At 40.7% G+C, this 14,441-nt stretch overlaps 1 protein-coding gene across 1 annotated transcript in view; it reads left to right on the forward strand.

Annotated features, from left to right (window-relative positions):
* The first annotated feature begins 5,432 nt into the window (after positions 1 to 5,432).
* Positions 5,433 to 14,441, forward strand: part of GNB4 (G protein subunit beta 4) — a 41,197-nt gene continuing 32,188 nt past the window's right edge. The window contains exon 1 of the mRNA XM_053458767.1: positions 5,433 to 5,561. The gene's annotated coding sequence lies outside the window, so the exon portion shown is untranslated. The remainder of the gene's footprint in view (positions 5,562 to 14,441) is intronic.

Raw genomic sequence — 14,441 nt, forward strand, 5'->3', positions numbered from 1 at the left:
GAAGCCGGTACCAATGAGAATGCGGGAGTGCTTTACTAACTCCGCCCATTACCTACCGGAAGATGTTGTCTATGTGAAGGCGGATCCTCATTTCCATGACTGCAAGGAGTTGCGCATGCTCGTGGGTGCACTAGTGTTCTCCGCTCGTCCATATTGTTACACCTCCTCAGTCTGAATTGCCTGAAAGCAGTCGCATTGTTTCCAATGAGAAGACATCTCAGTTGGATTGCGGGCTTTTGCCGCATGATCACATATGGGTTTCATAAAGAGGCTGTAGGGCTGGGAGTACAATCATGGCCGCTCGCAGTTTTCTGTGCAAATGCATCAGTGCGATAATAATGAATGAAAGCTTGAGTTAAATGGGTTCTAGGGAATTAAATGGGTGTGTATTACGCAACCACACAATTTAACTGGTATCTGTATCATGTTTGGTCCAATTAAGGAGTAATTCTTGGGATCATGAGAAAATCAGGATTTAGTAATGTTGGTTTGGTCCTCATAAAGGGATAGTTGAATAATTGTGTTGCTTTGGAAAAACTGTATATCCCAGGGAGGATATATATGTAAATCGTATCCGCGTCATTCCGCTTTAGCGTTTGTGTGTGGTATGTATTTATGCGATAGTGGTCCTCCTGCTAAATCATTTTGACATAAGCAACTGCAGTTGGTAGTCGGATAGGCTCACTGGGGCTATAGCTTAATTCAAGATGAAGTCAATGAGGTTTATTCAGTTCAGTTTGCAGCAGTCGTGTATCAGCTTCTTAGCCTAACAACCCCAGAAGCTCCAACTCCTGTTGGCTGAATCTTCTGGAAGAATGATTGCAACCTCTATTGTTCTCCATTTATACATCCTCCAACAGACAACTAGTATCTTCCTTTGGTTTCAAGTACCACCTATACACCTTTCTTCCCCAACTGTTTCTAGAGCTGCATCATGGATGGTGTCCCATTACCTAAAACTCAACCAAGACTTGCTTGCATATATCTGTACACAATATACATATATTCAGCCATCTCTTCTGTCCACAATTCCTGACATCTCTATCACCGTTGAAAATTCTGCAAGCCACCCAACAGGCCAAGTATTTTGCCTTTACTCTGCTCTCTCCTTCATCCCTCGTATCCAGTCACCAAATCCTTCCACCTTCACTTGAGAAACATCTCTTGAATCCATTACCTTGTGATATCTCATCTTTACTATTGCAGCTCACCGGTTCTCCCCTCTCCTGCTTTTTACCACTTTAATCCATCCTGAGCACTGCTGCCTGTCTAAGATTTATATCCTATTCCTGTTCATCTCCTGCTCCATGTGAATCCATTGGTTTTCTATACCCTCCAGGATTAAATTCAAACTCAAAACCCTGACCTACAGAGGCCTTAACAACTCTGCAGCCACAGACTTATCTGTTCTCATATCCAAATACTCTCCTAAGAGAAGATATACACGTAAAAGGGTTACTTACAGGAGAGTTATGCGTCATTTAACCCCAGAGAGCTTCTGTTGTGGAAAGAGCTTGGATGGCCCTGTAAAATGCATTCATGTAAACACAGAGCATCTCCAAAACTGCAGCTCTTGTGGGATGTTCCAGGACCACAAAGATAAGTACCCATCAAACGTGGTCCAACCAGGACCATGGAGCAATGGAAGAAGGTGTCTTGGTCTGATGAATCATGTTGTCTTTTACATCACGTGCCTGGCCGGGTGCCTGTGTGTCGCTTACCTTGAGATCATATTGTACCAGGAGGCAGTGTGATGTTTTGGACAATGCTCTGCTGCATAACCTTGGGTCCTGTCATTCATGTTACTTTGACACGTACCACCTACCTAAGCATTGTTGCAGACAATGTATACCCTTTCATGGACACAGTATTCCCTGATGGCATTGCCCTCTTCAGCAGGATAATATGCGCTGCCACAAAGCAAAAATAGTTCAGGAATTGTTTGAAGAACACAACAACGAGTTCAAGGTGTTGACTTGGCCTCTAAATTCCCCAGATCTCAATCAAATCGAGCATCTGTGGCATTGCAGGACTTAAAGGACCTGCTGCTAATGTCTTGGTGCCAGATATCACAGCACATCTTCAGAGGTCAGGGCTGTTTTGGTGGCAAAAGGGGGACTTAGGCAATATTAGGCAGGTGGCCGCAAGGTTATGACAGCTATGGGGACTGGTGGGGGAGAGGGGACTGAGAAAGTGAGGTCTCAGAGAACATGGAGAGGGGTTGCAACTCTGATAGGTGGGTCCAGGCACATACATCTGTACTGAGCCCTAAAATTTCTGATGACCCTGCTTTTTCTATAAAAACCCATGATCAGACTCATTAAGACAAGATCACATTGTATATTCTTTGAGGGAAACCTGGGACCTTTAGGTCACAATAATTCACATATTATTTAGCAAAGGATCAGGGGTAAGCGACTACTCTCTTGAAACATAAAATACATTATAAAGTTACTATTTATGCAAGTGTTCTAAACAAATACTACAAACGTATTCCTTACAACCATAGGCTGATAGCAAAATACTAAACCCGTTTGGTGGGAGTTTTCCTGTAAAGGAGCATTATTATAACAGCTTAAAATGAAACACATCTTTACATCTCAAGAATCAAACAATCCTACAGGAATTTTCAGACACCATTGTGCACACATTTAAACTAAATTTGAAGAACTAAGTAATCACATGCACAGATAGAGTCAGATGACTTGTGAGCACAGCCTTGTCTCTCATCTCTGCCTTTCTCCTTCTTATCATGATTGTGAGCTGGAGAGAGACAGAAACCTAGTAATTAAAAGTCGCAAGAAAAGTATATTTCAAAAATTATTTTACATGTCATTTTTTACTGTATATTGGGAGGTTAGGTAGGGGTTAAAAAATTACAATTATATAGGAATATAGGGTGGTTTTCAAATCAAGGCAAGTTAACAAATATTTTTTTGAATTACTATTTTTTCCATCTATACTAGTGTTAATAGTTTATATATCTGTGAAACAATATGTTTTTTTAATCTTTTTAAAATTGTATTCATAAAAATAATGTTTTACATATATATGAATGTTTATTTATTTATAAAAAAAAAAGCCCTACTTGTCCCCAAATAATTTATGTGGGTACACTAAATGAGAAAAAGGGAAATAACAGTTGAAGATGGACACAAAAATTGCTCTGGTCCTGCAGCATAAAAAGCCCTAGTCCTTAAGGGGTTAAGGCACAGAACCTGGCAGAAAGCTAAATTAAACACCGCTTCTACAAAACTATTTTTCCTTAGCAGATCTGCCTGTTTTGAACACTGGTTCATAACCAACTGATATGATAAAAACAATAAAATTATAGTATAAAAACATAATTCTATTTAGGAGCAGATGTTTTTTTTTATAAAACAGATGAAATGCAAACACCTCCACAATGCATTTTGCGCATCTGGCATTCAGGATATATCCAAAAATATATTAAAGTGAATCAATATTTGGGCTGGTTTATAAAGCATAGGAAAGATAAAGAAGGGGGATACGCCGATACATAATGCTACTTAGATTGCTAGATTGTAGCGTGCACATTAGCTATTATACCTAACATAAGCCTTATAATAATTTAGACATTGCTCATCTACAGCCGTTATTTGCATCGTAGTGATAAGCAGGTCTTGCACGGTTACCAATAACACCATGGAGTACCGCGTCACGCACGCTCCTGCTACCTTCATGACTACTAGCTCATGATCTGCGATCTACACCAACATTTCATGCACCTTTCAGCTAGGTGACAAATAGCTTGTAGAGTTTGAAATGTTCACAGAATATTTTATACGGTATAACCTCGGGTTCGTCTGTAACATTTATCGTTCATCATAAGTGGAACAGACCTGAACTACCAAGAACAGAATGGGGGTAAAAAAATACCCCCATTACTTGAGTTGGCACTAAGGCCAGTGTCTGCTAAATGGTTTTATCACCGCCCCTCTTGGGATGCAGTATGTTCTCCATACCTAACTCTAAACTTAACTGTAAGTTGGAAATAATTACCTTTGGGTAACAGCATCTCCTGACTTTATAACTTCGCACATAAGGTACTTCTCTTATGGCAGATATCAATCCCTACATGACCAGACTGCTTTTCAAATTTTGGACCCTTCGTGACAATGGCTGTTTTAACATTTAGTGGTTGTGTTTAGCTGTCATTTTCTCATTTTTACATACAGACACAAATCTATTTTTCCAGACAAGAAGGGCCTTTTTTAATCTGCTCATTTCATATAATGTACTAAAAATAAAAAAATAAAATAAAATTATTTGTTGATCGCCTCTTTCAAAATGGGAGTCTGCTGACATACAGTGTATGGCGGACGCTGATGCCCCGGGTAGGAACGCCAACCGGACTGCGGGGCCGGGAGGCGGAGCAGGCACAGGCTTAAGACTGGCAGGTAGTGTGGCGAGGGTGGGGGCTTAAGGCTGACAGGTATTGGGGGTGGTGGGGGCTTAAGGCTGACAGGTATTGGGGGTGGTGGGGCCTTAAGGCTGGGAAGGGCGAGCAACTTGGACTGGTAGGGGAGGGTATGCTCGATGGAGAGCAGCGGGACCTAAAGCCTGGTTGGCACGTCGTCTTGGGGAGTTAAGAGCACGCTCCCTATGAGAGCTGGGAAAGCAAGCGGGTAGTCGTACAAAAACGGCGCTTCTCCAAGTCAACAACCAAATCCTCCGGCTCGCAGGAGGTCCTGACACGACCCCACTCCCTGCCCATTTCCCCTTTAAATGAGGGTGTTTCCCCCGATGTCAGCAGGAACGCCCACTGACATCAGCGGGAACAGCCCCGCCATCAATGGGAATGCCCACCGATGTTAGTGGGACCACCAACTGACGTCAGTGGGCAGTGCTGGCCTAGGCTCCGGGTAATACTGCTTCTTGTCCCGGTGGGACGCCGGTCAACAGCCATGCATACTTACTTGAGTGCACGGCTGCCAGCTGGATATGCGGATAAAAATGTAATGAGTGGCCGAGCGTATCCAGCCAGCGGCTGCGCATACATCGTTTGACGGCTGCTGGCCTTAAAGTGCCATGGCCACTTAGTCATCCCCAGTTCAGCCCTGAATGGTACTACAGTGATAGTGTTGAAAAAACATGCATATATCTATTAATTTAGCAAAGCACTGACGTGACCCCAGACTCCTCACATTGGCCAGCACTATGCAGCCATATGCATATCTGTTCAGTGGCCTTTAGGAAGGGCTTTTAATAGTTCCTTTTACAATTGGGAACCACAAACCTCTGTCATTTATTGTTCGTTCCGGTAAATATTAATACCTCGATGCTAGTTTTAGCGCTAGTGGAGCGCACAGCAGCATTCAAATGCGTGCTACCACACAAGCCTTACTCATGTGACGCTACCCTACTGAACTACGATTCCCGTGATCCTCTGCGGCATGGGTGGGCTGGAACCTGAAAGCATCCATTCCGCAGCCTTCCTCCATCAGCTTCTCTTACAGCAGACAGGGAGACAGGACAAAAGGATCTCAGCTGGAGAATTACAATTACATGCGATCCCCAGCTCACCCTTTACATTTTAGGTAAGTGCTGTCACTTCTGTACCTCATTTTCCATCACTATCACATATCTTACAAATATATATATGTATATATTGCAAAAAAAACAGAGGGTACAATATTTTTTTATATATATATATATATAAATATATATATAAATAAATAAAAAGAAGCATTTATTATTGTATTATATATCTATATATATCGATATCATATATATATATATACATATATATATATATATATATATATATATATAATCATCTGTGTGTTTAGTGTGCATGCAGATTTTAGGTTCAGACATCAGGAAATGGTCCCCAGGGAGGGACTGAAATGCTGGGCTTGATTTATGTAATGGGGAGGATATCCTTGCAGGGGTAGAGGGAAGATATATTTTCTTACTGCTGATCACAGTGACATGGTGGAGGCATACAGTATAAAGATGGGCTATATTTATTCCAGCACAGCTGTCCCCGTGGGTGTGCCCAATGTGAATGGTGCCACTTTAGGAGGCTGGAACAAGGATGTTCCAATGCTTTTCGCTGTCAGGCATATGATGCAATGAAAAAAAAAAGCTAAACCAATAAATGAATGGCTGTCATTTTACAATTTAGCTATTCTAGATTGCTTTTTTTTGACATTTTTATATGCGCCTTTTGTCCTTTGCGATCCTGATGTGATTGTGTCGGACGATGGTGTTGCCCGCATCTTAAGACCAAATATGTAATTTTGCTTAAATATTGATCAAGAAAGGAAAACTGATATTGAAAATAAATTGCATGAAATGGAACCCTGTTGGGTTTTGTAAGTGACCACGTTGGATTATGAAATCATTAGATGGAATCACAGAAGGCAAACTATACAGACTTCTTCACCTGCATAAGATGCATCTAATACCTCCATATTCATTATTTTAAATGGTCTCGACCATAATTTTATTTTTATGTATGCGTTTTGTGACAATACAAGTTGTAACATGATAGAAATCAGTATTCATGTTGCGCTTATAAGAATCTTCTAGGTAATTTTTTGAGAGGAATAAAAGAGTTTTGATTATTGTGATCTTATAAGATTATTATTATTATTTTTATACTTTATTTATGAAGCACCGATTCTGAAAGCCTTGCGGGCTATCTCAAGAGCTTGTCTTCGAGTCCAGAATTGACAGGTAGCCAGTCAGTTGATAATGTGCGCTTACTTGGCAATTTGGGACCAGTGCATTTGTGAAACATCAGCACCTTGTGCGTATATTTAGGAATCCGTATATTTTTGGCAGTTCTGTTATTTGAACTTTGTTGATTTTCTTAGACTTCCCTTGCTCTACAATCTTTCTGAAAGCCTCTTGGTTCAGTAGGCTAGTGTTTCATTGTGCTTGATGGGACCCGACAGGATTCTTTCTTCTGGTGGGAGAGAATGCATCGGTAGCTTGTAAGTGTGAATACTGTTTGTACCACCGATGTCTGAAAAATCAGCGCTACTACCGCTTTAAACGTAGCTGTAGCAAGGTGTGTCCAGAATGTGCAATAGCAGCGCTGATGGCCAGTGCACGCACACCATAAGAGATTGGTCCAGAAGGACATATTGAGGCAAGGAAAGTAGAACGGCCAACCAAACCAGCAAACTAGGAAGGGAAGGCTGATGAGGCTAACCTACATTCCCCCACTTCTCCATAACTGCCTCCCCCTTCCTCTGGCTTGTGTCCCTCACTTCCTTGTTCCCCACCAGGCAGTCATGCCTATTCCAGTCAAGGCTTCCTTTAATTATGCACTATGATCAGACACACTTAAATTAAATGAGGGACGTCTTAGCGCACGTGTGTGATTTTCACTTCCTGCCCTACAATCCTGTAGATGCCTGTAGACATTCACTCCATCCTGTCCCTCCATTGCTTGGTTTCTTGTGGTTTTTTCCTTATGTTTTTTGAATCTCTAAAGTGCTTTCTAAAATGTGCATCTGAGGAGCTTCACTTGCTTGCTTTGTAGGTGAAGTCATATTTGGGTTAACCTCCGAATCAGAAGTATAATTTCCTGTGGCTGAGACTTCTTTTGTGCCTCTATATAAACCCATATCCATAGATAAATTAAAATTGAATAACGAGATTATGACAGTGGGTAGGAATAAGGCTCATATGTATGTAACATAGTACATAAGGTTGAAAAAAGACCTAAGTCCATCAAGTTCAACCCTTCTACCTAACCTTCCTACTCTTGATTCAAAAGAAGGCAAAAAAACCCTGTAATTTACCTACTTCGAATTCTGCCATCAGGGGAAAAAAAATCCTTCTTGACTCCAAAAGGCAATCGGATTTCTCCTTGGATGAAGAAGCTCTAAAATATTAATTCTATTTATAGCCCTGTTATACCTGCAAGGCTGGTCAGTTGCTCCGACCCATCACACTCTGGCTTCTAAAAGATCTGTGCTAAGAGCTAAAGTTCAATTAAACGATAGATATTGTATTCACTCATTAGGCATGCCTGTGGTGCTAAAAAGTTGTTTGTTTAGTAGGTTGGAATGGAAATTGTGTCTAGTCGTATGCAACAGAATGTAAAATTACGTTCTGGTACTCTCACTACTTCCAACATGCAACTGACCAAGACCTGCTGCTTATATTTTATTCATAACCCTAGCAAAATTTCCACCTAAAGGTGTGCAAGAGGAACGTTGCCTTGGTGGCTTCCAGTGAAATAGTCTGTATGTGTTTCCACCCATACGTTGCTTCATGGCCACTCTGGACAAAAATGCATTTTAATACTCTGGCACAGTGCTCTCTCTGCTCCTTCTTTGGACATTCTCACAATATTTGGTATTTTTACCTAAAAGACCAGTTTTTTTGGTGATATTTATGATATGTTTGGTAAACCAAGATTCCATTTTTGATATACCCACACAAATTATACATCGTTTTGTTCAGATTTAAAAATGTAAAGCTGTAGGTGCCACACCTGAACAATGACCCAATTTATGTTCGGCAACATCTCCTGATTACAGTAATACCCCACATACATATTTTTGATATTTTTAAGACGGTCACATCGATACTTTTTTTCCCCTCCTACTTCTGTCTATGCTGACCGAGCTGTGATCAGCAAGGAGGGCTTCATAGCCCTGCTGATTGCAATACAAGGCATCATCCACCAAGAAAGACTCTGCTGGGCCTCTCCTGTCCTCCAGTGACCTTCCAGAGGGGTGTCAGCATTGACATCTACCAGAAGGGAATGCCCAATCGTGTGACGAGCATTCCTTATATAATAATGTATTAGCACTTGCCGACAGGCTTCTTCCGACGGGAGAGTCCAGGCTGTCAGTAGACAGCCAGATCCCCCATTTAGTGGTAGATAGATTTCCCTGCTGCAAAAAAAAAATCAGGATGTACTGGTATGTCCTAAGGGACATCTTGGCACAGCTTTTAAGGATATACAAGCTAAGGGGCACAAATGGGTTAAATCAGTGTGAGCCTTACTATGGCAGGGTTTTTTGTGAGGCAGGAGGGGCAATATCAACATATCTACCATGTTAGATGTCAATGTAAAAGAACTATGCATTTTCACACAATTCAGTTTTTGGTAAACTGTATTAAAATATGTTATTAAAATATTATTATTGCTTTGTATAGTGCCATCATATTCTACATATTCTGTAAACAGGACATAACAATGCTTCACATACAAATGTGAAGTTACGCTAATAAATAATGGATAATTGGAAATAGAAAATAATAAATAAATAATAATAAATGTGCACAAATGTATGTATGTGACTTTGGCATCTACATGAAAAAGCAAATAAGTATTAGATCTGTTCCCAATTATATCATTTTTAATGTATGCAAATAAACAGGTAATGTTGAACCAGTGCTATGGTAGTGTACAAAATGTCACCTTTTGCTCTATGTTCCAATTTCAATGTTAAAGAAAATAAGAATAATGTTGGTAAAATTCTTGGTAGAGTTGCTTGTACCATGACTCCTATAGAGTACCAACGTAAATTGTTTGTTTTTTTACTATTTTATTGATTTCAGGGCTATGGTAACCTGTATCTTTCCAATAGTTACTGGACAGCAAACCCCATCACCCAACAGCGATAGATTGGTGTCTAAGGGAAATCAGTCAATATTGCCAAATATTTATACACTACTATGGGACTATTGATTTATGGGTGGAGGAGAATGTGCCAGTGAGTGCCGGGTGAACCATTTGTGTGTTAGCAAGTATGGGATTAATTTTAAGTTTTATGGAAAATCTGACTAGTCATCATGTGGCAGTACATATGAGAAGAATCAATGGGTGCCAAGGAGTGTTGGGCAAGTCAGTGTATAGAGTGGGGTACCTGTAGAGTCAGTGTGTACTGGGACATATGAGGAGAGCCATTTCATTTCATCTGACCAACTTAACAATGCATTATGAATTACCTACCGTAGCAAATCATCACAGAGGAGCTAAGGTGGCTCTTCATAGAACATACTTAGGGCTGTGAGAGGATATTGGTACATTTAACTCGGTGTTGTGGAGGTAAAACCCAGCCCTTGAAGGAGATGTTCACTGGTATCTCAAATCTGTGAGTTAGAGAATAAAGTCATGCCTCAACTCACCTGCCTCTCATTGAGGTGTATTCTATGTAGGGATAGCTTGCAGGAGAGTTGTAATTTTGACTCCCTTATCTCACTATTCATTTTGGGGCTCACAGTGGCAATGAAGGCCTTCAAAACTCTCCACCTGCTCTAGATGCTCATTTGGTTGTCCATTGATAATATAAAGTGAAATTAGTGCTGAACCACAACTCTCCCTTTAGTGAATAGATCCCACTATGTAGTGTATAAACCTCAGCGTGTTCCAGGTTCCATAGTATGTGAAAAAGGAGTGTACGATTTACAGGGAGAACCATTTCTGGAAGCATTGGAACCAGTCATAGGAACTCATAGGAAGTAAGAGTAAGCAAGCATAGGAAGAGTAGCTAGCCATGGAGCATAGAAAAGGTCACTGTGCACCAGTCAGTGTATACAGTTAAGTTTTAGTGATACAAAGATTGTGGGTAGACTATGTATGTGTGCAAAAGAGTAAAGAGCTACTGTAGTGACACTGTGACCCAAGTCATGTATGGTGTATAGTGCTCCTTTGATCAATCGATCATTTACAGAGATGCAACCCTGAATTGGTTAAGGTATCGTTGGTTAAGGGTGGCTTAAGGTGATAGAACTTATTGTCCTACAACAGCTGACAAACCCCAGTTGTATCTTTAATAAAGTGTTGGATTATGTGAACAAGTGATATACAGCTCCATTAATGTACAAGAAAATTATACAAAAGCGATAACAGAGTATGAAAAACTGCGACAGTAAATGCAGATGCTTGGTGAGATGGCCATCAAGATGACAGGTGGCAGACCAAACTAACAACTTCTCCTTGAATGGCCTGTATGTAAAGCATCTTATAACTACTTTCAAAACAGTGAGAGCGGCTGTATGATAGCGCTGGTATCATTCGGACGGGGACTAAGTGTATTGCAAAAACATATTTACATATATTTGTGAGCATTTGGATTCAGGGAAATCAAAGGCTCTTGTGACTGCAGTGCGCCATGGCATTTAACAAGTTAAACCTCAATCTGCTCCCTTGTGATAATCACAGAAAAGAGCTCTTCAAGCACTAAACTGCATCTTGTGTCACGATTTAAAAACTAGATTAATGGCAGACGAAGCTGGATGGTGAGCCGCTCGGATATCATATGAAAGGGGCAATTTTTCTCTGCGACTCAGAATTTCTAGGTGACATGCCATATTACGCATACACTACCAATCAAAAGTTTGGGGTCACTTAGAAATGTCCTTGTTTTTGAAAGAAAAAAGGAAATTTAGTTAAAATAACACCAAGTAGATCAGAAATACAGACATGTTGTTAATTGTGTAAATGACCATTGTAGCTGGAAACAGCTGTTTTTTAATGGAATATCTTCATAATGTGTACACAGGCCCCTTTTCACTCCCATCACTCCTGTGTTCGAAAATCCCATTGCGATTATATTACACAGCTAGAAATGTTCTTGTTTTCCAGTGACCCCAAACGTTTGAATGGCAGTGCATGTATATGATGCGCATATGCTATAGATATATCAATGTGGCAAAAGGATTCATTGTGTGACGAGTATAATTTAGGGACGAGGAAGGTGTATTTTTGAAACCCTCCACTCTAATTGCTTGGAGAAGTGGGGGTACCAGGATAAATATGATGACAAAGACACTGAATACATTCTGTATACCTAACATTAACAAAAGACTCCGTGCATAACTGTTGTAATGGCTCCTTAAGTACGATTTGTGTGTGTTTTCCGAGCTGTCCTTTCTCCATTTAATGAGCCCGGTGTAAGATCAGACGCGTGATTTCATGCATAGCCAGATTTATAGAGGCATATACAGTTAGCGTTATCTGTCAAGGGAAAAAACAGGCAATTTAAATTCAGACCGGGTAGCTTCTCTATGCCGAAGAGCTATTTTTAGCCTCAGCTGCAGCTTAATTTAGAAACCGAACACTTGAATTTCTTTTTTCTTTTTTTTCACCCAGACCGGGCGTTTTCTCTTTCCCTTGCATTGTAGATCTACATATCAGAAGGACGGTGGCATACCCTTGGTGTATGTCCCCATTTAACCTCTCCACTGCCTGGTGGTCCTCAGATCGATATGTTTTCCAGGATTAGATATAGCGGAAGGGAGATAATAGTCATTAATTTCCCTTCTCTGCCATTGCTTTTGTAAACCATATACAACGGTCTTGATATTTCTTCTCCATTTTATATAACTGCAGAAAAACTGGATGGCAAATAAACAAAATGATATTTTTTTCTGTATTCCCTAAAAATGTTATGGCATTTTTTCTGCGTGCTTCATACAGTGTTGTTTATTTATTTTTTGTCATTGGCAATGTTGCATTCTCTGCTATTGAATATGGCCACCTGCCCCTGGTCAACCATTAAGGTGATGAGCACCTTCTGTGTTGCTTATTTCTAGAACTGGAACACTGAGAGGCATCATATGCCCTATAAATAATAATAAATAACATGTTATCTTGTGAGATTTTACAACACCCGGATAAGGTTAGCGTGGGTAAAGGTCCACTTAAAAATGAATCCTGGGCATATGGGGTATTGTAAAGTCAAATAAATGAAAATATTTGGGGTATCTTTATCTGCACAAGTTAGGTATAAAATTATTATTGGCATGCAAAATGCCTATGTTTAAGGGTTAATAAGGCATATTGCATAGATACCAGAAGTTCTAACTTTTGTTTATGTCAGATCCGGTAATAAATGGTATGTGGAAACCTGGTCAGACCCCATCATAAAGTAAGTGGGGCAGGAAGAGCACCGATGCAGAGCATTTTCAAAGGATATATAATGCCCTGTCTTGGGCATTGCCAAAAAATCCTACAAGGGACCAGGCACTGGGGTCACATAGGGACACAGCACCTGGCATCTTCATAGTTATGACTGGGAAATATGGTTAAGTTGCGAAAACAGAATCAATACGTGAAGATGTTCTGTGTGATATCCATAGTGATATGAATCATGGCACGAAGGGGGTTAAAGAGGGCCTGAGAAGCAAGGATAGGTCACATAGGTATCTGGTACATAGTGGGTACCTGTACGCTTGTGATAACATGGGGGACGTGATCACCATACCTGGGAACTTTGGCCTCCACGGGACGCAGCCAGCACTGCCCACTGACGTCGGTGGGCGGTTCCACTGATGTCAAGGGGAGGTGCCACTGACATCAGGGGGAGGTCCTGCTGACATTGGTGGGCGGTCCCCTGCTGTCAGGGGGAGGTCCCGCTGACATTCAGGGCGGTCCCGCTGACATCTGCTGGAAACACCCCTATTTCAAGGGAAAAATGGGCACGGAGCAGGATGTGTCAAGACCCCGCTCCCGCGACCTGGAGGATTCGGGTCTTCACGCGGAGAACTGGATAAACCCGGAGAGTTCCCAGGTATGGTGATCGCCCCAGAGTTATAAACATACAAGTTACTATAACAACAGTGTCGTAAAGTGCCTGGGCTACACGCTCCCCTCCCCATGTGACACCAAATGGGCGTCTCCCAGAGGCAAAGGAAGAAGATTCCTATAAGAATGGGAGAAAAAGCATTTGATTTTTTTGAAGGGACTGTAACCTCTGGAGATTGTCAAAGGGCCCCGAAAGTAATATTAAGACATGTGAGACCCCCAACAATGAGGGGATTTATAAGAATAATAGATGTGTAAGAACAAGGAAGAAACAAGGAGAAGTGTGATTGCGCCTGCGTATAAATAGCATTGCGAGAATAAATTATCAAATCCAGCAGTCGCGCCCAAAAGTTTATTTGGGAATGTAAAAGTGCCGTCGTATTTTATGCCATAAAGGTAGTGATAGTATAGCATTGATGAGTATTGACAATTTAGGAATTCTGGTTTCATACGCATTGTTATGTGCACATTTTCTGTTGTTTGGAGGATAATCCAGGGGTACTATTTCCCATTAGGTCTTTGTGCAATGATGAATAAACTAGTACTGATACAATAATAATAATTCAATAATGAATAAATAATACAACAGGGCATCTAAAACTAGAACTTTGTGAGTGGCCAAAATTACACAAACCTGTGGCTCTCCAGCTGTTCCTAGAATGCAACTTCCATCTTTTTTGTCTTGTAATTCAGTACATGCGACAATATAAGCAAAAAAACAAATATCTGTATAATAAGACAGACTTGGGTAACTAACTAAAAAAAGTAACACAGTATGTCATCGCATTGTTTTTTTAAACGGAAGCTCGGTAACAAATGGATTTTTAAAGCTAAATTAACGGCAAAATGCCCACTTAGCTTCAAAGTAAAATACAAGGTTGAATTGATGACCAGTGCCCTTACGTCCCAGAGCCAA

The sequence above is a fragment of the Spea bombifrons genome, chromosome 3 (assembly GCF_027358695.1).
Source record: "Spea bombifrons isolate aSpeBom1 chromosome 3, aSpeBom1.2.pri, whole genome shotgun sequence".
NCBI lineage: Eukaryota > Metazoa > Chordata > Amphibia > Anura > Pelobatidae > Spea > Spea bombifrons.